This window comes from Haliaeetus albicilla, chromosome 13 (genome assembly GCF_947461875.1).
Source record: "Haliaeetus albicilla chromosome 13, bHalAlb1.1, whole genome shotgun sequence".
Taxonomy (NCBI): Eukaryota; Metazoa; Chordata; class Aves; order Accipitriformes; family Accipitridae; genus Haliaeetus; species Haliaeetus albicilla.
Genome location: NC_091495.1, coordinates 15,421,949 through 15,449,633, shown reverse-complemented (window position 1 = coordinate 15,449,633; position 27,685 = coordinate 15,421,949). Strand labels below are relative to the sequence as shown.

Sequence of the window (27,685 nt, the reverse complement as noted above, 5' to 3'; positions counted from 1 at the left end):
AATCCAGGCTACACCACTGCTTAGTCATGATGTTGAACAGAATATTTCACAGCTCAATGCCACTCTTCCCACTACAGTGTGCTTCTACTATGTAGCATTTTAAATGCTGTAAATATTTCTTTAATAGTTCCAGTAGCTTCAAAAATGATGGGATTACTCAATCACATCCTTGAGTTCATGGCAGCATCCTGTAGCACATCAAGAATTTATTTAACGTTTTCAGGTGTTTAAATATACCTAAATTACACTTACAAATAAATATTTTAAATAAAAATAATTAAAAGCTGCAGAAATTAAACACACACACTTGGCTTCAGACTCCATTTGCAGATTGATAATGATCAGCACCTATAAATCCTCATGGGCAGTGAAACGCTGGAAGGGAGAGAGAATGTTTTCAACAATAGCTGATGTCTGCGTCAGCAACAAAAACAGTCTCTGAGCACTGGCATCAAGGAGCATTTGATGTGAACAAAGTGACATCTTGTTTCATCAAAGGTTAATGAGTACAGCAGCTCTGTCAGCAGTACATTAAGACAGCAGTGTCACTGTTCGTCATACTTGGTGAGTTCAAGGCGGACTGCAAGCATCGCCATTTGAGGATTTGTTGGGGTTTCTTTTCCCTCCTGCTTCAGTAAGTTTTATGTAACAAGTTAGTATTTCACCATAAGCAACTCTTTACACTGTTTTTCCGCAGAGCAAAAATGCTTTTGTAAGCCTGGTACTTGTGCTGACTGGAAAACTAGAGGCTTTTCTCAGTAAATTTTATTTGTTTAACTAGAAAGCAAAGCAGAAAATGTAATAAAACATCATTAAGCATTTTTGTTTGTTTATTTTTCAGTTTTCTGATAAAACCTTTTTGATAGATTTTTTTTTTTGCTAGAAAATGCAATATTGCTCAGTTAACGGCTTTGTCTTTAAGCAAAATTTTTGTGTAAAAATTTCAGTTTAGATATTTATCCATAACTGTCCATTAAAATAAGTGGAAAAGTACATAGGAGCATCAACAGGGAAACAAAGAAATAGCAGCAGTGAAATCCTGTACAGCCTAAGTTCAGCACTCTGCACAAATTCTGCTGCTAGATCCAGTGCCACTGGGCAGTGCTCAGAAAGATATTACAACTGGCTTCCGAGCTGGTAGCTTTCTGTTAGTATCTCAGGAAATTATTATGTGGCTGAACAAGCACCTGACTTCGGGACAGATTAAATAAGGACTAGATAGATGAGTAAGGATCTGGGATCTGGACCTTAGATGCAACAGCATTTGCCACATTCTGTCATCCAAGTTCATGACAAACAGCAGCTTATTTCCCTGCTGGATAATACCTTATCTTTCTCTAACTGTGGACAGGATATGGATGACATTTCATCGTCTCACATGGCATCAACTTCCAGGATCCATGACCAAAGTCAAGGATGGGAAACTTCTTTCTGCTTGGGAGCTGCCCGGGTGAGGTAAAAGCGTCTGCAGCCTTTAGCAAGTCGGTAGTGTTATGGGGCATTTACTATGCTAGCATTTTATGAGTTGTGCTCATATATTTGCTGAAAGTGCTTCTGAGTCCTGCTGCTATTGGCAAGTTGCGGCTATTTTCAAAGGCTTCGGTTCTCCCTCCTCTTAGGGCTGAATGACTCATTTGGGACAGTTTTTCTGAACTTGTTTGTTTTACACAAGCCAAACTTTCAGCTCTGTCAGTCTCTAGCCAGACAAACCTTAACTTTAACAGTTTATTGCACAGAGGTCTTATTTCCATCATTACATCTGTGTTTCACAAGGCAACCTGGACTTTATAGAAGAATCATAGAAAAGGTGGTTCAAATGGAGCTCAGGAGGCCTTGTTGTTGTCAGGTATTCTTATGCCATTCCTGACAGGTGTTTGCATACCCTGTTTTAAAAACCATGTAATGACAGAGATCCTGTCTATTCCCTGCACAATCCATTTAACCTCTGCATCAGAAAGGCCCCCTCTCTATACCTTACCTCTTTCTTGGTGCAAAGACTTGACTTAATCACCACGAATATGAAAAACAGACTATTCCTTCCCTTTCTGTGGCCTGTTATAAGGTTAACCGTATATTCTTTTGTATTCTCTGGGTAGCTCAACACTGCATGGAGCCAGGAGTCCTATATATAACTTTCACCTGTTTCCTTTGTAGCAAGCAGTTGTACTGAATCAGACTATGCAGCAATGAAGATTTTCACTGGTATCTCACCTTCACACACAACGCAGTCCCATTCGTGTTGTAAATTTTATTCTTTCACTTTTGGGCTAGCATCCTATCCCATTTTCTAAGGATAACGATAGCTTTGAGTTTGGAGATACTGTTTTGGCAAGTCCATTTTCTGGTTTTCAAAGTGAATGGAATGAAAGCAGGAATGACTTTTGCCCTGGTTTCCTAAAGATATGAGACCTACACAATCATGCTACACAAGACTTTCTGTCCACACCCCTATAGCAACTTCTGATCCCGTAGGTCAATGTCAGCCTGACTTGACAGGAATGAAGAGTTCAAAGACTGAGTTTCTGCCAGATTGCGGGAAGAAAAAAAAAAAAGGGGGGGGGGGGCGCAACCAACCAAGAACAGAGACTATCTGAATCAGAATAAGCAAATAACATATCAGACATTCAGAATCCTTCTAGGAGCGAGACTTAAAAAAGCATCTGTTTTGCACAAGTTTCATCTCAAACTTGTTCCCTCTTAGAGCTGGACTAGCCTAGAGTATGTTTTGGGCTTCCTGGTTCCAGAACTCCTGTACCCATTTGCACTAACCTGGAAAATAAGTTTGCCATGATAGGAAATTCTCAGTGAATACGGTTATTATTTGTTTCTGTAAAGCTCCTTTCATCAGAAGATCTGAAAGCATGTGACAAAGAAGGCCTTGAGTGTTCTCTCTGTTTTATGAATTGAAGAACAGAGAGGGAAAGCACCTTGCCTGAGGTCAATAGATCAATGGTGAACCCAGGTGTCCCTTAAGCAGTTGTCCGTGCTGCTTCAGGCACACCTCAAATAGAATCAGGTAACTTTTATTTTGCTATCCTATTTTTTCCACTATAGGCTTGATGCTCACTTGGAGTAGTGGTCTAAGCTACTTTTATTTTTACCTGAGACATGAACCAACAGAAAAGAGCCTGTTTTTGCAGAAAGCAGCTCATCCTCAGATTTTTAAAGTTGCGCTCCTGTGAGCACCCAAATTTTGAGCCATTCCAACACTCAAGTTGGTTGCTTTTGAAAATTAAGTTGTTACCTGTGTCTTTGAGTTAACAAAGGGAATTCAGGAATCACCTCTAGCCACAGCAGTTCTCATGCAGTTTGAAGGCAGAAACTCTTGCTGAATTCTGGGTTAGGTTTACTACAGTTGTTCAGAGAAGTACCATTTGCTCCCACTTAAAAATCATGTAACCTCTGTGCATTCAGAATCTCAACACATGATTTGCTTAGCTTTAAATACATTCTAGGAGATTATGTAGCCTTAACTGTTGCGTTCATCTATCCTAAATAACTCTGTTCCATAATCAATGCCTGTCCATAAGCGGTTTCTAAAAATCAACCTGTCTGGAAGATTCTCACACTGAAAATCAAATTTTGTGGAGGATCCATACTCATTTTATCAGAACCTGTTTTATTGATCCAGACAAATCTATTCAGTGTCAAAGACCGAGGATAAAATCACAAAACAGTGTTCCCTCTGCTAAACACTAGCAACAAAGAATGATTCATTTGAAATAAGAGTTCCAACTACAATTCTATCCCAATAAATAAATAATTGAGGTGCTAAAAGCACTGAATCCCCTTGATGTCTCTAAGATGTCAGGATACCACACAACTGCATTTAAAATTAAATTATCCAACAGCCTCCCTCACCATCACAAATGCTCTCATGTCTTCAAGAATACAGATTTGAAGAACCTTAAAAATGGTAGAAGACATCAACTGAAGAGAATTAAGAATAGTAAGTGGTACTTGAGTTTTAAATCTAGTTCCAGATACTTCATTCTGGCCATACCAAAATCTTGACATGCCTGTGCCTTCAGCAACCCAGGTATAAAAATGCTAACACTAGGATCACTCCTCTGAGCCCCAGTGAAGCAGGTGGCCCTTCTCTCTGTGATTAGCAGACCTAGATGTCCAAGCAGCATCCTGACTATAAGTGCGATGCTGCATCACGGCTATTCTAAATATATTTTAGACTTACACGCTTATGTACTTCTGCCTGGATGTTTTTGTTTGACTTTTTTTTCATTGTAGTTTTGGGCATTTCTTCAGTGAAACCCTTTAGCAAATGTTTAATTTTCATCATGTAACCAACCTAGCCATCTTCTACAAAGCACAATCTTTTTCCATCTTAAATGCAAAGAGGATTTAAACATGTGCTTATGCCTTATGCCGACCTGAAAACCTTGTGCTAGTGACAGAAGCAGAGCTATTGGTAGCAGTCACCTTCCCAATACTGCTGTATCACTGGGACTCACACCTGACCTAGAAAAGTCCTTCAGTCTCAATGGCCATTCAACTCCTGTACCCTCCACTAAGGGCATCGCTAGTAGTTTTGAAAAGGACAACTTCTCTTTTAGGAAACTGGAGCACAGTTTTCAATCACACACAGTTTTAAACCCAGTACAAATATACTGGAAACAAAAAGGGAGAAGATTAAGGTTTGCTTTCTGTCAGAGGACTCTCTAGTGTCACGTGACACCTCCTAAAATTAAGGATTGTACCAGACATGGACAAGAACAATATTCTGAAAATGACAGCACACAAGAAGTATCTCTTTTGACATAAAATATACAGAAATGCTCTGATTTAAATAAAGAACATACACTGTTAATTAGACCTGAGTTGAAAGTAATATCCAACACTCTGTGGGGATTAGAGCAAAGTCTGTGAGTTTACACTTACTCCAAGGGCGATTTTAGTGAGGTTTTTTGTGGGCTAAAATTAATGAAAGGAGAGAAAAAGCCAATGGAACATGAATGAAAATTAAATTATTTAATTAACCCAAGTGACTTTTAAATGTATAATCACTTTCAGAGCCTAACAGTTACTGCTTTCAATGGCTAATTAGAACACTATATGGGATGTTAAGGATTATGTGTGTGCTTGAATGAAAGTAAGAATTTGGGATTTGGATTACTTCTTTGATCATTTCGGGTATGGCATCGCAGCCTCGTATGCACATATCTAAATGGGATGGCTTACACGAGTAAGGTTAGTCACGTGCATGTGTGGTGGTCACAGCCTTCACAAACACAGCAGGGAACTTTAGGACTGAAAGTGTAAGTCTGTACGTTTGGCTTAAGAGAGGGACTCCCAGGCCGGGGATTGTTACAAACCAAATAATCTGTCAGTCAAGCACAGAGACAGTGTTGCCAAACGCTGGGTTATAGATGTTTCCAAAATTGTGCTTCTAATGTACATGATAAGACATGCTACACATTTTATTTGCAGGCTTGGGTACCACTCTGAAAATCATCTGATGTCAGCAAATCAGTATAGTTGCTATCTAAAAAGGAGGTGCACAAGCTACAGAAGCCTTTATATCAAATCTTTTGCCTGCTTTCATGGAGTGAAAAAGTTACAGTCAGTTTGAAAATTCAATTGATCCACAGATTATGTAAAAGTTCCACAAAACTATAAGGTAAAAATACACTACACAAACCATGCACATAGCACCCACAGCATCAAAACATCCACTAAAATGCATGCACATGTCTGCTTTCTGGTCTAGTAACTGTCCATTTTCCACATATTCAGATCACGGAGACTTTTTTTAAAATACGAACATTGTTTTGAATCATATAATCTAAGATTTTACTTTGGAAACCAATCAGCATATAGCCAGTTAAGTCCTTAACTTCTCTGTGAGGTCCCTTCCAGATTTTCAGATGTCAGAAAGATCATAGCACGATATAATGTGCTGTGTATGGAGCGTTTCAAACTCTCCCACATCTATGCTATCTAGACATCACTAGCCTATATACACACACCCCTAAAATAACGAGTAACTGTGTATTAAGATATCTCAATCTGCCTTCCTAGCAATAAGTGAACCAGTCTTTACATTAGCAGTCTTCACCTCAGTTATTTATCCTCAATTTAAACAGATACAGCTATATCCCATGTCCTCACAAAGACGACAAAATAATGAAAGGTAGGACAGCTCCTTAAATCCAGCTCATGCATCCCTAGATTTACTTCTTTATACCTCAAATGGACAAATAAAAAAAAAATCCCTGTAAAGCTTTTTTCAATTGCCATTTTAAAGTGACAGTTCAAGGAAGATAAATTTTGTAGTTACCCCATCAAGATAACAATAAAATATTCGGGTTCTGATTTACCCCAGATTCATCTATGTTGCAGATCATCCTGCACATTCACAAAACAGGTTGGAGTGCTTTAAATACATGACATAAAATGGAGGCTGAACAGTAAGACTGAGTGCATAGTCACTGTGCATGTACAAACTCAATATATTCCTCTCAAATGGGTGAATCCTGAATGAAAATAAAAATAGGCACGATGAAAATACAAGACTGCACAAAGCTAACACAATAGCCCACAGAAATGCACAGTGGTATTAGAAAGCCATCTGATCTTGCTTCTAGGTCTGGTTGTGACTTTGAATGCTGAATTACATACAGATACTAAAGATGTTTTACTAATATTACATTTCTACGTGAATCCTTTCACAATATGTGAGAAGAAATACTGTATTTCTAGTTCTCTTTGAAAGGCTGATGGGATACCAAGCTCGTAAATTTTGTGCAATGAGGCCAAGGACAGCCTGAGATGATCATTCTGTTTGTAGGAGTACTTGAAGGGAAATTGCAATTGGTCAAATTCAGTAACTGCAGTTTCCACGTCATGAATTTGCTCAGGCTTCTTCATCTCAAGAAGAATCAACATTACCAAGAAACTTTGATCTCGCACACTCACAGAATGTTCTTTTAGTAACTGTTGAGAGGAGAATTTAGGGCCAAGTTCTAATTTGCTGCTTATCTTACAGACTACTGTTGACTTCTGGGTTTTCCTGTAGTGGTCCTCTCTATCTATCCATCCATATTGCCTGCCTCCTGTTGTAAGTTTTCACTGTGACATGCTCTGGGACAGGATCATCTTGCTTGCACAGAGCTTAGTGCAACTGAGTCCTGACCCATGATGATGGCTCTGAGTCCTGAATATCATAAGAAAGAGTCAAAAATTTCCCGGTGCTATTCCTTTACCACTGAGTGGCTGTGAAAGATCAGGCAAGTCACTTCAGTAGTTCCTCTAAAAATAGGGTAAATAACACCATTTTTAGAGTAATGACAATTACTTGCTTGATACTCCACATTTAAGACCTGTGAAGCAGGTGGAGAAATCAATTCTTACTAAAAGAAAGACTTTTCTTTCTCTGTGGACACCAAAGAATATAAATGCTGACCAGAGGACAGAAGAAAGACAGGTATCTCCAAATAAGCAGGGCTTCACAAAATCTGGTCTTGACTACTTCATGAACTAATTAAAATGGTCTTTGAACCATAGGTAATCACTTTTGAGAGTATACAGAGGACAGGGATAAAAAGAAAAGGAAGGAATCACAGAATGATTGATGAAATTGCAAACCAATCAAGTCCTGGAAAGGTTCTGGAGCAAATGATTAAGCCAACAATTTTCAGCCACTGGTATATAACAGTGATAAAAAGAGCTAGAAAACAACCATGGCAAGTCAGTCCAATTTCCCTCTTTGATGGATTAATATGTTTAGTAGATAGCAGGAGAGTGGTAGATATATTTCAGCCTGAATAAGACTTTTGACATGTCATACACAACTATCAAAATTAATGAAAGAAATAGTTTAAATGTGCACATACTCTATAGTGTTTAGAACTGACTGAAGAACATCTATTGGTGATTCACTGCCAAAACAATTCCTACAGAGGAACAGGTATCTGAAGTATCCTTGAAGAATTTGTCCTGGAAATAATTCTTATTTAATGAATGGTTTGAACGGTGGAGTAGGACAGGCAAAAAGTCTGCAGACAGCAATCAAGTAAGGAGATACTGCAAGCATAGATTCAGGGCCTAATCCTGTCCTCCAGGGCTCTTGACTAGTATGGAAATAGTGGAATATAATAAGGTGATAAAACACTCTAGGACAATCAATATGTCCAAAACCAGAAGATGAACTTTGGTAAAAATGACTTGGAAGTATTACACTTAGGAAGGAGGAAACAAATCACAGGTGCACACAGCTAGTGAGGCTGTAATACAGTAGAAAAGATCAGACTAAACAGGAGCATGCAGTGTGACTGCTTGAAAACAAAACGGCTTATTTGGGTCTTGAAAGGAGTGTTGTAGGACACAGATATTGCAGGTGAGACCTCAACTCATGTACCATATCATCAAAGGCACCTGAAATTACTTGACACATATTCATGTACAGAAGTTCCCTTTAGAGTAAGTTGTTCACTTGCACTTGCTCGGGAGCCAGCCTTGCTGGGCTCTAGGTGCTCATGCAGCAATAGCATCAGCGATGGCCACTCTGGTCGCTTACACTGTGCCCCAGTAAGGAAAAGGGCAGGCTGAAATATTTATCATTGATTTAGGAACTGGGGAGTGGAAGAATGTGAATTCCATCAGTTAAACATGGATTAAAACTAAATTATGGTGCCAAAACCCACCTGAACAAAGGGTCTCCTGGCCTCCAAATATTAGCTATGGGCTTCTTCAACACCACTGCTAATGGCAAAGAAAAAGCCTCCTCTGGTAAAGTCATTGAAGATTACTGTTCATGGCACAACAGCATTACATCATAGCCTATAATTGGTCAAACAGATTTTTAAAAAGCTGCAATAGACTGCCTTTCTCCAACATGGAGAGTAGAAATTTCTCATGAATGCTGCTTCAGCAGTTTTGGCAAGGAGGAATCTGGGGCTCAGAGAAGTTTCTAAACCAATGCAGGTTAGCCTAGTAATGTCATGACAAATTGACCAAGTGCTGTGCCAAGCACAGCTCTTGCTATCCCTGCTAAGCTGAGCCATCAGAATTACACGGCACTGGTTTTCATCATGAAGTCAGCTACTATGAGAGCTGGCAGGACAGTAAATGCTGCATGCTTCCCCCTCCTCACATTAATCCCTTCCTCATTTCTCCTCCTCAGAGATTGCTGTTATGTTATGGTATTGAGTCTGTAGGCAAGCAGCTTTTTAACTGCAAGATAACCGGTACGAGGAACACAACAATATCCTTTTCCCTGATGGAAATTTTAAGCAATTGTGCCAATGGCAATTGCAAATATGTGGGCAAGTGAGTTTGGAGATACTATATATAGTATTTACAGTCTGTTGGCCACCCATTGGTTCATAGCTGTATACACAGAATACAAAATACCTCCACAGCCAAGAAGGCATAATGTCAGCATATAGCCTGAAAAAGCACTTCCCCATCCCTGCCTGGCATGAAGGTGCAGACTAAAGAAAGATAACCAAGATACCCACCAGGGCATATAGAAAGAAAACTTTTCTACAACAATTAAATTCATTCAATTAAAGGCCCGTTTGATTCTGTGAGGGAAAAAAAACACCTAAAAAAACCTATAAAGTAAGCTTTCTACACAATTAGGCTTTGTTTTCTCTGTTTGGACATTCAATCTGTCATCATAATGTCTTTGAAACCTTGTTTACAATGGAGACAGGTTACAATGGAGCAAGTGAGATAAAAGCTGGTGACAGACAAGGTCCAGAAAGGATTTTTATAAGCTGGAATCAATTTTATCTATTAAATCAGTGAAGAATCACTCTGTGAAGTGATTCAAACTATACATATATTTTTTCCAAACATTTTTTTAATGTTTTGGAATAAAAGCAATAATATTGGGCATTCATATAACTAAATTGAAATTCTAGTCAGAAGTTACAAGAGTACTCAAAAATTGTTCCTTCTGCTTTTTACTGAATAATTTACTGAATGTTATTCTCGGATATGCATTGCCATGTTGCAGGAGAAAAGCCAACACGACACAGGCTGACTGGAGGTTTGAACACAAGGCTGCTTGTGAGGCCACATGTGAGAAATGTAAGTTACACTACGTTTTGCTTTTGGCATCTAACGAACATGTCTGAGTGAACATACCTGCCAAAAATTACATTAGCAACAAGGTATCTTGCACCTGTGCCAACACGTTTCCCTTCAAACATGGAAATAACTTACCCCACGTGTCTGGCCTCCACTGATGTCTTGAAAGCAGAGACATATCTGTTGCAAATTAATTCGAGTTTTTGCTTTGGATGAAGGGACCAGACTGCTGACTTGGTGGGATTTGGAGCACAGAAGAGGAGAGGCTGAGACAACTGGGTTTGTTCAGTCTCAAGAAGAGAAGGTGATGGGAGATCTTATGGTTTTCTTCATCTATATAACAGGCACTTTTAAAGAAGACAGAGCCAAATTTCTGGAGGTGCACAGTGAAAGGAAAGAGGCAATAGACACAGGCTGCAGCCAAGGAAATTCCAATTAGATGTTAGGAAATTTTTTTTCACCATGAGAGTGGTCACAGACTGGTACAGGCACCCAGGGGTGCCAAGGAGCCTCTGTCCTTGGAGATGTTCAACACCCGACTGGACATAGCCCTGAGCAACCCAAGTTATCTTTGAAGCTGGATCTAACTTCAAAGTCAGACCTGCTCTAAGCATGATTGTTGGACCAGGCAGCCTCCAGAGGCCCCTTCCAGGCTGAGTTATTCTCTGACTCTCAAAGAGAGTTGCTGCAAGGCTGCTCATTTAGAAGTGTCTCACAAGAAACAGGTTCTGATCTTAGCAGCAGCAACAACAAATAAAGAGTCACCTTTTAGATGTTTCTGGGCTCCATATGCCAGCGGGGTATTAAGAAGCATTATTGAAGATTCGCCCCAGAATTTGTTGTGTATGCTGTCAATCTGCAAAAACATTCTTTAGTTTTACTGTCTCAAATAGGAGTTGTTCATTCATGGGATGCTGCTTGAGATGAGGAAACACTTTACAGGAAAAGGAACATGCAGGTCTTGATTTTTTTCCTTGCAATGGTTTAACAGAGAGCCCCTCTTTATGCTTGCACTGGAATAGAATAACTCTGAACTGGGGTTGGATTTTTTTGTTTGCTTTTGTTTTTAACATCCCTAAAAGCTTCCTAGTGTTAGAACTAAAACCAAGCAAACAAAAAGAAAACCCAAACAGGATCTAAGTTTCATGTTACATTTGCATCCAGCATCTGCAATCTGATCTTGACAAAACAGGGGGGTTATTTAGAATTAGTTTGGATTCTAAACAAACAAGTGAAGAGTTGGAAGGTACTTTCTTAAAGCATATACAAACAACATATTAAATAAACACTGAGCTGGACTTGGAGAACTTGCTCTAATACCCAGTTCTGCATGAATACCCTAAAGGACATTGGTCAAGACATTTTTTTTTCTCTGCCTCACTTCTCCCCCATAAATAGGAATTTAATATCACAATGCAGTGAAGTTACCAAAAACCTGAAAGTACAGCTAACATACGTTGAACAGAAACAGAAAGAAAGAAGAGCAAGTACTCCCTTGCAAATACATTCTTGATTTTGCTTAATTTAAATACTGGAGACTCTTAGATGGCCAAGGCTTTTCTCACATCCTTATGCAGCACTATCTGTCAGTTAGTTGTGCCGTCCAGATTGTGTCCATAAGCACACAATAGAAGTCTCCTTCCTCTGGGGTAGCTTCTTTTACAAGAAACAACAATTCCCACCTCTCACTGAGATCCAGATTTAGAAACACAATCTCATAGAATCTGTGTGAGGAACCTGATGGAATCTAAGCTGGTGGCACTGAGAGCAGAAACCTAACACATGAGGACAGGGCATGGTCTCATGTGGAGCCACATCGTCAGTTTGTCTCATGACAGTTTGCATAGATCGGCAGAGCTAGCTTTGGATTATTGTGCCTCAAGACACCACACTCAGATAAAACTTTGCAGAGTGTAAGTGTAAGCATTTAAATAAATGTGAAAGGCAAGGCAGGCACATTATTGAAGGGAAGTTTTCTTCATGCTGGTTTGGTTTCCAGCATTGTTCTTGAGAACGTTCACACTCAGGCCTGCAGGTGAAGAGGTTTCCCCCATCTCCCCTGAAGCAAGCCTTCTTCTTTGCCTTTGTCTGTCCAGTCCTAGACATGTTATAACCCAAGGTCTGACACGCTATCTGGAAGCAATGGCCACAGAAAGGGCCTGTCTGCCAATGTGTCCTGACTAATGTAAAAGAACAAATCCTCCATCGTTGCCCAAGCGCCATATGTCAATACAATAAAATCACTGTCTTCTCTGTACTCAAGGTTACATTTGTTTATGATTACAATGTTTATTTCTTGCTGTGAGACTATAACTGTGCATGCTCTTTCTTCTGTTAAAATACATTTTTCCACCCCCACCCTGTTAATCCTTTTCCCACCCCCCACCCACTTCTCAACATGTAGCCAGAGGAGGAAAATTCTCTTGCGCATATGTAAAATATAATGTTTCTTTTTTAAGAGTTTTAATAATTGGGTGTCATGGTTTAACCCCAGCCAGCAACTAAGCACCACGCAGCCACTCACTCACTTCCCCGCCCACCCAGTGGGATGGGGGAGAAAATCGGGAAAAGAAGTAAAACTCATGGGTTGAGATAGGAATGGTTTAACAGAACAGAAAAGAAGAAACTAATAATGATAACACTAATAAAATGACAATAGTAATAATAAAAGGATTAGAATATACAAGTGATGCACAATGCAATTGCTCACCACCCACTGATCGATGCCCAGTTAGTTCCTGAGCGGTGATCCCCCCCCCTCCACTCCCCCCAGTTCCTATACTAGATGTGACGTCACATGGTATGGAATACCCCTTTGGCCACTTTGGGTCAGCTGCCCTGGCTGTGTCCCCTCCCAACTTCTTGTGCCCCTCCAGCCTTCTTGCTGGTTGGGCATCAGAAGCTGAAAAATCCTTAACTTTAGTCTAAACACTACTTAGCAACAACTGAAAACATCAGTGTTATCAACATTCTTCTCACACTGAACTAAAAAACATAGCACTGTACACCAGCTACTAGGAAGACAGTTAACTCTATCCTGAAACCAGGACATTGGGTTATAACGGCATATCTGCGGTGACAACATCTAAATACAAAACTGTATTAAGTACTTGTTTTACTTTAAGCAAGTTAAATAAAGCCAATGTGAACAGCTGTATACTTTTTGTTGGGATGGGATGCTACTGAAAGCAGCACAAAGATGAGGAGACTTAAGTTTCATCCCAGTTTCTCCCACTTGCCCTATAATTCTGCAGCAAGTCTCCTTTCCTGCTCATGCCTTCCAACCCGAGACAAAGTACCATGTGATATTTTTCCAAAGTGCTCTGAAACATAAGGATGGATCAATTCAAATGCATTATTGGCATAGATTAAGAAGTCTATGGTGCTCCAAAGTTTGAGTGTGCTGGCCTTTCCACTTAAAGGACAGAGTCTCTGTACGGGAGAACAACATTGGTTTCAAGCTTCCGTCTTGGAAGAATCTTTTTACAATTTGGTTGCACCCACCAGAGCCCTGCAGACAGGCACACCAGAGGAAGCTGCAGAAACCTTCCTCCATGGGCTGCTGCCCAGCCCTCAGACCTGCTCCTGTCATTGGGCTCACTCTCCACCAAGAGAGAGGACGTGGCTGCAATCCTTCTGCTTGCTATGCATCGTTTTCCTTTAAATAACACAATGCTGTAATATAAAACTGTGGCATATCAGCCCCCTCTCAGTGCTTGTAACAGAGTTAATCCTGTAAGAAGTGCTTTCTAGTGCAATCAGCTGCTTCAGAATGGATGCAGGATGCAGTACTGTCAACACCCATAACAGTGAAAAATCTACCCTCCATTAGACTCCTGCCAAAGCAATAACAAGTTTTCTGCAGTTGCCCATTTGAGTGATAAATCTTGCCTCCCTGAAGTGGTTCTTGATAAACATCCGACTGGGGTCAGGATGAATGAAGGTAGCCACCAGGTTCCACCCACTCTCACAATATATACTTCATCTAATGTGCCACAGAGCAATACAACCTACAATATATCTAAACCAAATATTTGGCTAGTTAAGTAATTATGCTGAAAGGTTCCCCTATCTTTATTATACCAGAAAGAAATGCATAAATCACCTGATGTTATATCTCTGAAGAAATTTCCTTTAACTGGGGCACCAGGAAGTGATTTGTAGTTTGTGAGTTGGAGTAAAGGGGAAAAAGAAAAAGTGGTATAGTCTTTTTTTTAAAACAAAAAAAAAACAACAACAAAAAAACCCCAACAAACAGGCAACAAGGTTAATTGTTTGCTGATCCTACAAAGATTTCTAACAAGTCAAATGCAGCTGCATATAAAAGGACAGGTGCACTGCAGCTCTGAGGGATCTTTTAATAAAGATAACATCTTTACTAGAAAGCAACAAAGTTCATTATTTCCTGTTAAAGATGCCCATGCAATACCAGTGCAGCTTAAATAATCGTAGCTAAATATTGACTATTTGTGGAACAGCTCTCATTCCTGAACTCTGCACATGATGTACTCTTATAACACAAAACTGCACTGCACCAACCATCAGACATGGGTCTTTATGCAGAAGCAGGATAAAATTACGAGTCCTTGTCTGCCTTGGCTTTTTCTGCCTCCATTTACAAGGAAAAGTTGAATTGCAGTTTAAAAGAAAGACACTACTCTGTGGATAATTTGCTTAGACATGGTTAAGAAAATACTCAGCACCTACATTTCTATTTTTCATGCCTAGCTCTTGATGTAAAACTTATTAGCTAATGAGGTAGGGCAGGTAGAAACAAAAGACAACACAGAAACACAAAAGACTGACCCAAACAACTCAAAGGCTATGTGAGTAATAAAACATCCAATATTTACTTTTAGAAATGTTAAACTCCTGAGTGGCTAGGGAACTGTCACTTATGCAGACATCATTATTAATTTGCACCACCTTCTCTGAAGACTTTGTACTGATCATGCAGTTAAATTCACATCTAGGAAGACATGAACCTAGAGAGATAAGAAGGGATATGAATCTAGACCTATAATAGGTTGGAATATGTAACCTTATTGCACTAGGAAATAAAACAAGCACAGCACACTAAGTATAACTCTTTTAGTTCCTAGTCACAAACAATGAGATCTATACTTGCTGGTGTCTCATTCCTATATCTTAATTCTCCAGCCTAGCTTTCTTATTTTCAGATGTCATTGCCTTTCCTGTTGTCTGCTGTTCCGATTTTCAAAACTATCTTTGCAATTAGTGCTTCTCCAACATTGATTTTCATTACTCTAGTATTTAAATATAGGCTGTTTCTGCTGGTTTGGTTTTTTTTTTTTAATTCTACCCTGTCATTTATTTATCACCTCGTGAAAGTCTTGAGCCATCCTATCCTTTATGTCCTCATAGAATCATAGAATGGTTTGGGTTGGAAAGGACCTTAAAGGTCATCTAGTTCCAACCCCCCTGCCATGGGGGGGGGACACCTTCCACTAGACCAGGTTGCTCAAAGCCCCATCCAACCTGGCCTTGAACACTTCCAGGGATGGGTCACCCACACCTTCTCTGAGCACTCTGTTCCAGTGTCTCACCACCCTCACAGTAAAGAATTTTTTCCTCATATTTAATGTAGATCTACCTTATTTCAGTTTAAAACCATTACCCCTCAACCTATCACTACACTGCCTGTTAAAAAGTCCATCTCCATCTTTCCTGTAGGCCCCCTTTAAGTACTGGAAGGCTGCTATAAGGTCTCGCTGGAGCCTTCTATTTTCCAGGCTGAACAACCGCAACTGTCTCAGCCTGTCTTCATAGGAGAGGTGTTCCAGCCCTCTGATCATCTTTGTGGCCCTCCTCTGGACTCACTCCAACAGGTCGATGTCCTTCTTATGTTGGGGGCCTCAGAGCTGAATGCAGTACTCCAGGTGGGGCCTCACCAGAGCAGAGTAGAGGGGCAGAATCACCTCCTTCGACCTGCTGGTCACGCTTCTTTTGATGCGGCCAAGGATACGGTTGGCTTTCTGGGCTGTGAGCACACATTGCTGGCTCATATTCAGTTTTTCATCCACTAATACCCCCAAGTCCTTCTCCGCATTCTCCTTCTCAAGCCACTCATTGGCCAGCCTGTATTTGTGCTTGGGATTGCCTCGACCCACATGTAGCACCTTGCACTTGGCCTTGTTGAACTTCATGAGGTTCACATGGGCGCACCTCTCAAGGCTGTCAGGGTCCCTCTGGACGACATCCCTTCTCTCCAGCGCGTCAACTGCACCACACAGCTTGGTGTTGTTGGCAAACTTGCTGAGGGTGCACTCGATCCCACTGTCCATGTCACCGACAAAGATGTTAAACAGTTTTGCCTTGTGCAGGATCACAGTATCCGTATTGGATCATTCTGCCTTGTGTTGTTTATTTTTCACACTGATGCAAACTGACAGTCAAAAATTTGGCTAGTTTTGAGTTACAGTCAAATTTCATCTTCTACTTGCATATCTAGGGTTTGGGGATTTTTTTCATTCAATATACTCTTGGAATCCAGTGTCATACAAATCATTTAAATAACTGTACAATCCACATTTATTAATTTAATAACTGAAGAAACCCTCCTCTAGAGGAGACCATGTCAGAGATACATACAGGTTAAGTCAGGATTTGTTCTGTTGCCGAGATTTGGAGACTACATGACTTAGTCAAAGAACACGAATGTTAGTCTCTATAATTTTCCAAGTCAATGCTGGGCGAAGTTAATGACAAGGAATTCTAAGACACTGGTTTGAACTATCAGATATTTGGGCAACAGTCCCTTTTGTTAGTATTGTGGCTGGTCAGAAGCGTTAAAAGAAGATGATTTTGTAGCTATTAGTGAAAGGCAGCAAAAAGAGTAAACTGTGCAAACTTGCTTATACCTTATTTTAGAGGGATTCAGTGGAATTAGCCAGTGCAACAGAAGGGTATGCAAAGTCACCAAATGCACACAAATTAAGACCAGAGACACAGGTAACAGGCAATATCAATTCAAGCATCAAGTCACAGCACATAAGCAGAGGAGTGAGCCAGAGGTATTTGTGGTCCATTTATTCATTAGCTACTATCCTTAAATGATGAAAATATGGGTAAAAGACGAGTACAAATAATTGGAGATGAAGAGCATGGCTTTGTTTTGAACAGAACAGAGATTCTCTTTCTCTGTTCAATTTCAGTTCATTCATGCAACCGTATTTGAATTCACCGTTAAACAGCTAGGACCATGATGGGATCTGTTGACCGCTGTTCCCAAAACATAGCCTTTTTTGTTAAGTATGTGAAGTACATCAAAGCTGTGGACAGGAAAATGGTGCCATTGAAGAGGATTTCAAGTTATATATGAGGATTGTTCTCATATAAAAAGAGAGAATAATTAGTCTGAAAAGCTAGAGGAAAAAAGTCCCTTTAATTTTCCGACATGATCTAAGAGGTACCATCCAACCCTCATTAGACCACACTCAGGGGCACGTAACTGCAGGCTATTTACAAAATCACTGAGTCAGGAGTTCCGTTAGAAAAGAAACAACATTGGAACTGAAAATAATGAGTTTATGGACTTAATTCAAAATTTTCCAACCCTCTTTACGGTGGAAAAAAAATTGTATGGGAATGCATTCACCAGGAATATGAGATTCCTTACCTTGCCTTTTCTGTACAGGTAATATACAATCTTTGGTTTACATTTTAGAAAGACTCTTAGATCATTTACTGTCAGGAGGAGCTGAGGATGCTCTTAAGATGGAAATTTCTTGGCACTTAGTAAGAGTGCTTATCTTAGTTTATCCCACTCCAGCCAAGAACGGAGGTAAACATCTCAAGATACAAAGTATCTAATGTTCCTAATAACAGCATGTAGGCTCCCAAACCATGGGGAAACAGTCTAGTCACAGCTAGTGACTTTGCCGAGCAGAAGAGAGACGACATTTGAACCTTCGTATTAAAATATCTCACATCTCATAGTAGCCATCTTCCTGTTGTAATTAATAAATGTAGAACTATGTTGAATGTTCTGAAAGCTCAAAAATTGTCATTATTAACACAGCAAGTAATTAGGAAACAATTACAAAGGCAACCACCACCATAAAAAAAAAGCAAGAGTAACTCTATTCCTGGCAGTTCCAGAGCCCCAATTTTAATGTTTATGCTCAGTCTGTTCCCCAAACACTCACATATTTGACACATCTTTTGGGAATTTACTGAGCTGATAGATTATTACTTTGTGATGTTGAAACAATTGATTATTTTCTATGTATTAATGTACTGTTGCTACACAGTTCTTGCCAACATCTTGCAAGACATAGTACTTACTAAAACAAATTAGCATTTGCAGTGTTGTTAGTTTATTAAGAAAGACTTTCTGAAGTTTAGAGAACTGCAAAGAGGCTGACCTATGGTAATGATTTCCATAAAATTGTCCGGCATGTAACAGAAAGGAGAAATGGGTGGAGACTAAATGGAAGAAAGGCCAAGTTGTACTCTCACTGACCTCACGGTAAATCAGTCCTCTGACTTAAGGTCAACTGTTTCAGATTTATACTCCATGCAGCTGAGTAACTGGGAATGATAAAATACAGAAACTAAGCAAATCTTGCCTAAAGGATTTGTTCTCAATTTGAAAACACATGGATTTTAGGACATACAGGTATGAGTAGCTTAGATCACTTCCCTTTGTAGAGTAGAATACACCTTTCACTAGTGTACCCATCATATTTTTTCAGGTACCAAAAAAAGAAGAGTTAAGAGGGGACCGGTCCAGCTGTTATGAATAATTATGGAGTAGTTCACTCCCAGAGTTCAAAAGCCTTGCATTAAATTTCAAAGGTAGATACTGGAACTATTTTCAATATATATTCATGAGTGGGATGGAAAAAAGAAAGTTTTTCTTTCAGTTGTCAACATCTCTGTGCTTCACTAATGCAACCTGCAACCTCAGTCTACACATTTGAGACAATGTTGGAACTCCTATATGAGTACTGAATAGAGGGGAAAAAAGTAATTGCTTACTTAATTTCACTGATACTAACAGCAACTCACAAAGGATAAACTGAGCCTCCATTTCAACTATCTTCCATCCACTTGGGAAATAAACCAAGCTCTTGTTATTGTTTGAATGGCCTTTTATAGAGAATACATTACATACAATTCCTGAGTCTGCATGAGCCAAAACAGGTGTTTCTGGTAGAACACAGGAGAGCTCCTACCACCAGCAATTCAAGTGCAGATGTAAACAATCAAATAAAAGTTTGATCAATCTATTCTCAAGGCATTAATACTTTTCTCAAATAGGACTTCGTTTCTTATATAATTGAATGGCATGCTTCAGCATAAGCAGGCCCAATATCAGCTTTCACATCTTAGTAGAAATTCTAACTGTGCTTCATCCAACCTCCTAAAATACATAAGCTATCAAACATATTGGGCCTGTTTCAGTTAAATACTTGCCTAGTAATTTTATTTCCCCTTACTGCAAAACCAGGTTTGCTTTGCAAAAATTTAATCGCAGCAGAGTTGCCCACAAAACTACACCCACCACACTCTACTCCATATTCTCACGCTTTTTAATATTTGTCATATTTCATCTTTTAATGCAGTCCTAATGAGAGCATATTGGAACACCACAGAACCAGGCTTGTAAGAATGCAGTCTTGAAATAAAACGTGGAACAGAAGGAGCATTGTATTACAGCCTCTGTTAATGTTTTAATGGTTGAGAGATTTCCAACATGTTGGCAGTGTCAGGACAAACCAATTTAATAAATTATTAACACTAATCAAACATTTTTATGATGGCAGTCAAAACTTCCTTTGCAGTTAAGGTTAATTCTGTTGAAGTTTGACAAAGATGTTACTGTTTGATGGAAACCACGTTTAAAACTACAGTCTCCTTCAAATCAAAACCTTGCAGTGCACTGAGAAGAAATGGTTAAGCAACAAATCTCGAAGTACATAAAGAAACAGTGAAGGCAGGGCTACAGTCTCCATCAGGAGCACAAGAGCTGATGAATGGTAGTGAAATGTAAATTGATTACAGCGTATATAATATGCCTGCCACTACTTGGGAAAGGATAGAGAGAGACTGTTATCGGGAAGAGATAAAGCTCAGGCTGTCGAGGGGAGAGCACTAAATCAATATACAAAGAAAATCCAGGAATTCCAGGCACTTGACAAGATAGGTAGAGAGGAAAATAAAGAATCCTGCCAGTTTTGATGTATTAAACTTTGGAGAAAAGGTATTTTAAAACTTCCTGTCATTCAAAAGGCAACTAACAATAACAACACCAGACAACGCCACATTCTCCCTCCAACTCCTCTAGCCCTGCCAGCTAGTTGAAATCCAGCACAGCAGAAACTAATGAGGGGTATGGATTAACAATACAATGTTTCTCAGGCCTTTCTTGGGCCTCCCCTGGGGCACCCACAGTCTATACATCATCAATCTACTGCAAATTGATATAGTCAGCCTGTGACAAGGGTCAGGTTTCCAGGACCAGCTACCAGGCATGATCTAGTCATTTTGAGTTATCAAGACAAAGCTCTGTTTGGCTGAGCTCTGGCCATATAAAATCCACAGTTCCCCAGGTTTTCAGTGAGCTGAAATCAAACCATAGAGCCCTCTCTGTTCTCCTCTAACACACTGAGAAACAAGCTCACCTTTCTGAAGTGACACTGTTATTATTTTGTGCTCTCTTACAGATGATGCCATCTCTGAAACTTCAGGCTCACAAACAAGAAGATCATATACTAACCCACCAGTTTATTATTATTAATATTCTTATTTATTTTATGCTAATTATTTCAATCACATAAAAATAGTAACAAGAGAAAACATATGTATTTATTTTCAATATACGAGAGCAATGAAGAAGAGAAAAAGGTGCTTGCTGATGGAGGCTACTAAGTAAGAAATAAGTTTTACTGGAGTACCAAAAACTTTTGTTCTCCCACAAATATTTTTACTGAATAATCACATGTGGGATCCTGCTTTTGTCCAACAACTCATGTGCCATAGCTTTTCCCAATACTCTGAATTTGGAGTGAATTAATTTGATACGTGCATATTTGTGCTGATGTCCCCTTAGCTTAGCTGAAGTCAGTGGATTTCCACACAAGCTTGGTGGCAAGCATGCCTTGGCTTACAGCCCTGCAGCCTTGTCAGCTGCACCTAAATGAACCCATTCAGATGGGAAAAGGCACAAGGAACCGAGTATACAGCACACTGAGAAAAGTTAAATGTTTTGTCAACAAGATACGTGCAGCCCAAACTAAAGTAGATTTAAATCACTAGAAAGGCCCCTATTAATGCCAATAGTTTTGATGGCATTCACGCTTCTACAGAAACTGCAGCAGGTAAGAATTTCATAATATCTATAGGTTTAGCACCACCTAAACTTACAATTAATAGTTCTTCCTGAAGGTAACTTTCATGGTTGATGATCTGCCTCAGAAGGAATTAAAAAAAACCAAGCTACCACATAGAAAAAAAAAAAGGATTATTGGATCCCAGCTACCTAAAATACGTCTGATTTCTAAGGCATCCAATACACTCAAGTTAACTTTAAATATTCGCAGTTACTTGTGGTCCAACACAGGTGTGGGCTACCAGTAGAAAACAGGATTTTTTATTCCTAAAGGAACTTAAATGAAATTCAATGTATTTGTTATTTATTTCTATGATCATATCCCATTAATATATTTTAGAATGTGTGTGTCCAAAAAAGAATCCTTGCAAGCATTACTTAGGCATTTATTAACAAAAAGCAAATCCTCAAATTCATTTTGTGTTTTGTCTGCTCTGAATGGACAACCAGATTTGAAAATCAAGCAAGAGAACTGAGCAAGCCACTTGTGGTATGAACATCTGATGAACATTTGCTCATATTTATTCACACAAGCATTCTGGAATTTCTGTCATGAATGGTCTTCCAAACACAACGTCATGCATATGAATGTGCACGAAAAGCAAATAAAAAGATGCATTAATACCTTTGAAGTAACTTTGTGGCTTTTATCGATGGATGCTTGCAAATACTTTGTTTCTTTATTCACTCAAGTTTTTCACACTGCCAGCAAACTTCTACAGGGGAGAAAAAACCCAAAACCAAACTCTAAATTGCCAGGCAACCTCAGTTCTCATTTTCCACTAGCCCCTTTGGGCAATGATGTGTCTTGAGTAAGTTTCTAAAACATAACTACTTTCATGTGTTCAAAACTTAGGCTTGTACTCAAGAAGTTTCCATGATCTCTCACAATGAGCTCCTGCCACTGGACTAGTCAGTGATGACAAGTTCTTCTCTTTATTATACTAGTGAACTTTTACATCAATTGGGATGTAACCAAGACCGATATTTTTGCAAAAGGTTGCAAGGGACTCTAAGGGAACAGCTGGGGGAACTGTATCCAACCCATGGTCTGTAGCAGGTAGCCATTACATACACCTTTTTGAAGAACCAATACTTAAGCCTTTTGAGGTTCCCCAAAAGGCCTGCTCTCTAACCTATATTTATTTACCTTTTTTTTTTTTTTACATATGCTTGTCTGTGTATATGTGTGTGCACATTCACTTTTAAGTGCCTGCGTAGCACTTTAGGCACATATCCCATCAGCTAAAAGCAAAGTCTCAGTTTAAGCTAATATGGATGGAAGTTTGGACAGAGAATGATTGCAGCTCTTTCTTTTAGTATATTACCACTCATAAGTGATTTTACCTAATAATTCTGCAGGTCTTTTGATTTATTCTGTGCTAGAGACAAAGCATGCATTCACATTTTTATGGCTGACTACTATTAGTGATATTATATGGAGCAGACATTTTTAGAACAGCTGATAATAAAAAAAGGAATATACATTTTGGAAGTAAGCATCAGCACTTCATAGAAATACAAGTTCACCTGAAGTGATCTGTAAGTTTAAGTTGCCTTCTATTTATTTTATGAGTTGTTAAACACTACAAGGAGGAACAAATTTTCCCTTCAGTGGAAGTATAAGCAAAGATGTGCTTACAAAAAACCAAAACAAAATAACAAACAAACAAAAAACCCCATCAACAAAAAAACCTGAGACCCTTTAGAAATGGCTTACAGAAGTCACACTAGTTATCCTTCTAAGTACTTGACTATGTGAATCATTAAGATACACCAGAGGAAAAAAGTATGCAGGTGCAGGTGTGTTTCAATTTGTGGATGCAACTGGTGGCCTGTTCAAATTCTGCCTGTACAGGGAAGCCCATGGAAAATATGTCCCCTCAATGAGCTCAGCACTGCTGACTTCCATTTAAAACCTCTGCTACAGCTTCACCACTGCTGAGAGTGCTTGCCAATTTTGATCAGCAGTGAAGGATTGAGGCTACAGTCCTGATTCACAGCTGGAAGAAACTTAAATCATCATCCAGACACAAAATTTTACCTATCATAGCTGGTAACAGAGCACATCAGCACCAAGCTCACCTAGAACATTTGCCTCCACTCCTCCTCCCAACTGCAACAACCCCTTCTACACAACTACTCCCTACAGGAGTGGGAAATCTTGCAGCAGCTATTTCCTTGGAGGAAAACTGCTAAAAATCTAGCCTCTGACCCCAAACCAGGCTGCTCTAGTACAGGCCAAAGGCTGGCTCTGGTCTGACTGCTCCCTCCATCTACAGAACCATTACTGCTCTCTTCTTCCTATGCTAAAGCTAAAACCAAGTGCTGTTCAGTGTAAGTCAGCTTCTTGAGCAATAACAAATCAGAGTGGTTTGCCTGCGCAGCACTGGAGAGAAGCTTCTAACACTGTTTACATGAAAGTTCACTATTCCCCTCCCAGAACAATACTGCTTCTCTTCCCACTTTAAAGGCTCCCACCCTTCTTTGCTTCTCTTCCCACCTATCTTTATTTGGCTGCTTTTACAAAGGCAGACAAGAACTCCATGCAATTCTCTGAATCTCTTCTTTTCAGAGAACAAAATACCTTCCCCCATCTAAGGGAACTGATGCACTCTGCTGGCTTCAAACTTTAAAAGATCTCTCTCTCCTAAAGCAGCTGTTGAATAATTTATATTTCTTAGAACTGAGCTGGGTATATGTACATTTTTGCTTTGATATTTACGGTATAGTTGTTTTTCCTTCCTTTTGATTGCCATCTTGTTTTTCACTTAAATTTTCATTGTAGGACGTTCTGAAGACTTCAGAATCTAAGAAAATTATTTGGGTTTTGGGACCGAGAGAGAAGGGGAGTGCAATTTGTTTGTGAGTTGTTTTTTTAAATGAAAGGAAAAAATCCTGAACAGCTTGCAATTAGCAGCTCTGAAAAGTTATAGTTTCTTCAATGGCACACAGCACGCCAAGTAAACCTACAAGAGATTCCTTAGCTTAACATGCCTGGAGCTGGATACAGTTCCTCTAAATCAAAGCACAGCTCGCACTAACAGTTGCAGTATGTTAGTGGCTGGATGGTTGCTTTATGAAGAATTATAAAGTGACACAGCAGTCTGGTTGAAAAAAATACACACCACGCTTTGATGTTTTTAACCACTAACTTCAAGAGGACCAACAGAGACCTTCCTGTTTTTATTGCAGCCTCTCTATCATCCCTCCCCCTGCTCCCTCCCTCCTCTCCCACTGTTAGATGGGGGACTGTTATCTTTCAGTCACTTTGTAAGCTTGACTTGTTTACAGACTGAATGTCTCTGTTTATAGGCCTATATCAGAGAACAAACAGGGCAAGTGTGACTTCCTAGGATCTGAAATGCGATGCTTTTTTCCTCTTGGGCAAGCAGGAGTGGCAAGGGATGGGGGAAGGAAGGGGAGAAGAGAAATCCTGTAATCATCCTTCTCCTTGTCCCTCTTCCCTCTAGGTTAAGCATACACACCTGTGTGGTACCAAGGTATTTTAAATGAACCAGTTGCTTAAATGTTAGCTTACCAAAACTCCATGAAAAGGCACAGGAATTGTCTCAGTAAAAACTAGGTCCACTTGAGAATCTCATCCACCAACAGCAAAATCAATGCTAAATAAAGACTTCTCTTAAATCACCTGTTTTTAAAGTTTTATATTATAGATCCATTTAGATGTTCATTTGGGGCACCTTAAAAGCTTATATCACATTTTACTGGGGACATTTAAAGGGTGTCAATGGGGTAATTATAAGCATATACACTGTAATGATGAAATTTTAGAAACCATTAATGGCATGAGTTTGGCAATTCCTTCTTATCTTAATTAATATTTTACCTCAGGCATAACCCCAGTCCAGTCAACAAGAATAGTCCTTAATAAGGTACTCAAATGACATGAGAGACAGTTTGCTTATATTGCTAATGGCAGATTTCTTTTCAGTTCTCCATAACATTCAGGTTATAAACACCCCAGAGGAGGTATGGTTTTGTCCTTACTAAGGGTGTCTTATTTTTACACTGGCAATTTTTATTTTAATTGTAGGATTGATTTTTATAGGTTTCTGGTTTCAAAAGGCTTGCTTTTGCACAAATGCACACTTGGGAGCACAAGGGGTTTTTAAGGAGGGTAAAAAGAGGCATACTAATCTGCTCTCACAGTACTTTATGGTGAGACACTGGGCCAGCTTGTTTTGAGCTAACTCTGTCTAGGCTTTCTCTTGTAGGAAGGGGGGAAAGGGGGGACAGGGGGGAAAGGGGGGACAAAAAAAAAGAATAAAATCTAGGAAGTTAACTCTAAGCACAACCCCTTCCAAATAAATAGAACAGACAGAAGAGGAAAGATTTTACACATGACTCTACCTTCAACAGCTGTGTCCACACAGGTGGGACCTTAGGACACCGAGGCTTGGTTACACATAGCCCTGTTATGCTGTGAGTGGCAGCAGTGCTCAGTCCCCGCTGAGTCCTCCCGTCTACTCTGAGACCTGTCTGCTGCCTGTTCCTCACCGCTGTCTCCAAGTCAGAGCTGGCCAGGTCTGCACTGTGGCTCTCTAGTCCCCATCATCCCCTCCAATGTGCCCAGTAGCACCCCAGCAGAAGAGCAAGCTCCTCTCCCTCCAGGGATATCACTACCTCCTCACTTCTTACTAATGCATCATGTGCCTTTGCAGACCACAGACAGGAACAAATGCTGCCTGCACACACCTCTGCTGTGCAGAGTCAGACAGCCCAGTATGAGCTGTGTCAGCTCAAACGGCTGAACTTTTGAAATAAAAGTGAGAATTTGGTCTCTGTTAGAGTTCAGGTACAATTTCATCAGTTTAAACACAGCACCCAAGTGGACATTACCTAAATGTGTTCTGGTGCTACTCTGCCTGCTGGCAACAGCAGAGTTGTTCCTCCTGAGCTGGCCTAGACTGAAGACATCCAAAGGCACTGGCCTCTCAGTTTTCTTCCACAACAGCAGATTTCTTCTGCAGAGACCCCCCCCTGTCCTCCTGCAGGCAGCCAGCCCCACCAATTTGCCGTGTCATCCTTCCACTTTCAGGTCCTGCCTCACAAGAGGCACGGGCTTGTACCCTTGTCTGGCATTTCACACCTGTGGGGCTTCCTTGGCACAGACTGCAGAGTGCACTAGGCAAGATGTGGGCTTCTCCCTCTGCGGTCTCCTTACTCTGGAAGCTGCGGAGACCTGCAAGCTCAGTACACACCACTCCTGCCAAAAAGCAAGCAGTGAGCAAGGAGACAAACCAACCCTTCACAGAGCGCCAAAGCCTCCCAGCACAGCTCGGCATAAAGGGAAGGCAGAGATTTGTGGCTGTTCTGTTTTGTTTTAAACTAAACTGTATGGGCCATCCATACCCCTTCCAGTTTTTGGTCTCATCTGAGAAAAACGGATGAAATCAAACTACATGAGTAGAAGGTGGTTTTTAATCATAACCACTTTTTCCCCTAGAGACCAAAAGCATATGCTTGAATTAATGGACTCTTTCCATTAATCACAAAGGGCTCAGGATAGATGCAAGAGAAGTTAGGTTTTCCTCATCACACAAACTTCCTGGAGCTTTCTTCAGCAGCGTCACATGGGGATGATGATGCCATTTAGCCTAATAAAAGACCTGGCTGGAATCCTGGACTAGAATTTACATACATGTTAATATCTAGTTTTAGCATTCAGGTATGATTAACTATTCTGTCCATTTTTACATGTTCCTCCTTTAAGATAGCTGGTAGAACACTTTAATGCTCAGTTCCAAGTACAAAAGTGGGACTAAATTTGAAATATATGCCACCCAGCATGGCTTGCCAGGAACTATAGATGACTCTTTCCCCCATACCTCAATATTTTCAGATCCCATTCTGACATGTACAATTCTGTCTTCGCTAAAGGCACTGAATTTTATATTATGGATTCTACTATGTAGGAAACACCTAGACACAATGTGACAGGATGCTTAGCCCTTTTTTCAGCTCTGGTCTTTACCATAGAAGTCTGTGGCAAATCAGACACTTAAACTTTTTCTGCCGTGTCTGAAAGTAAAGCCTTCGCAGCCCTGCATAGCTGCAGAAGAGATGATTGCATGCTATTCCTCATGGGTCTAAGAATAATCAAGACTGAACCTGAAAGGTTTCATACTGAAGGTATGAAACTATGAGATTTAGACACATTCACAAAGTGCATGTAAATGCATGAATGTACTGATCTAATTTTCAGAATAAAGAGAATTAACATTTTAAGTCTCGGAATACCCAGTCTCGAAA

The 27,685-nt window shown here is 39.9% G+C and overlaps 2 long non-coding RNA genes across 3 annotated transcripts in view; one reads left to right on the top strand and one right to left on the bottom strand.

The window, feature by feature from the left end:
- Positions 1–27,685, bottom strand: part of LOC138688589 (uncharacterized) — a 181,266-nt gene that overhangs the window by 107,688 nt on the left and 45,893 nt on the right. The gene's annotated exons all lie outside the window — the stretch shown is intronic.
- On the top strand, positions 48–22,064 carry LOC138688588 (uncharacterized). 2 transcript variants are annotated; one of them, XR_011327463.1, is made up of 4 exons: positions 48–634; positions 1,352–1,455; positions 18,771–18,873; positions 20,745–22,064. It is a non-coding gene; the product is annotated as an uncharacterized lncRNA (long non-coding RNA). The 2 variants fall into 2 exon arrangements; XR_011327462.1 differs by having other exon boundaries at positions 508–634; positions 1,352–1,450; positions 20,745–22,062.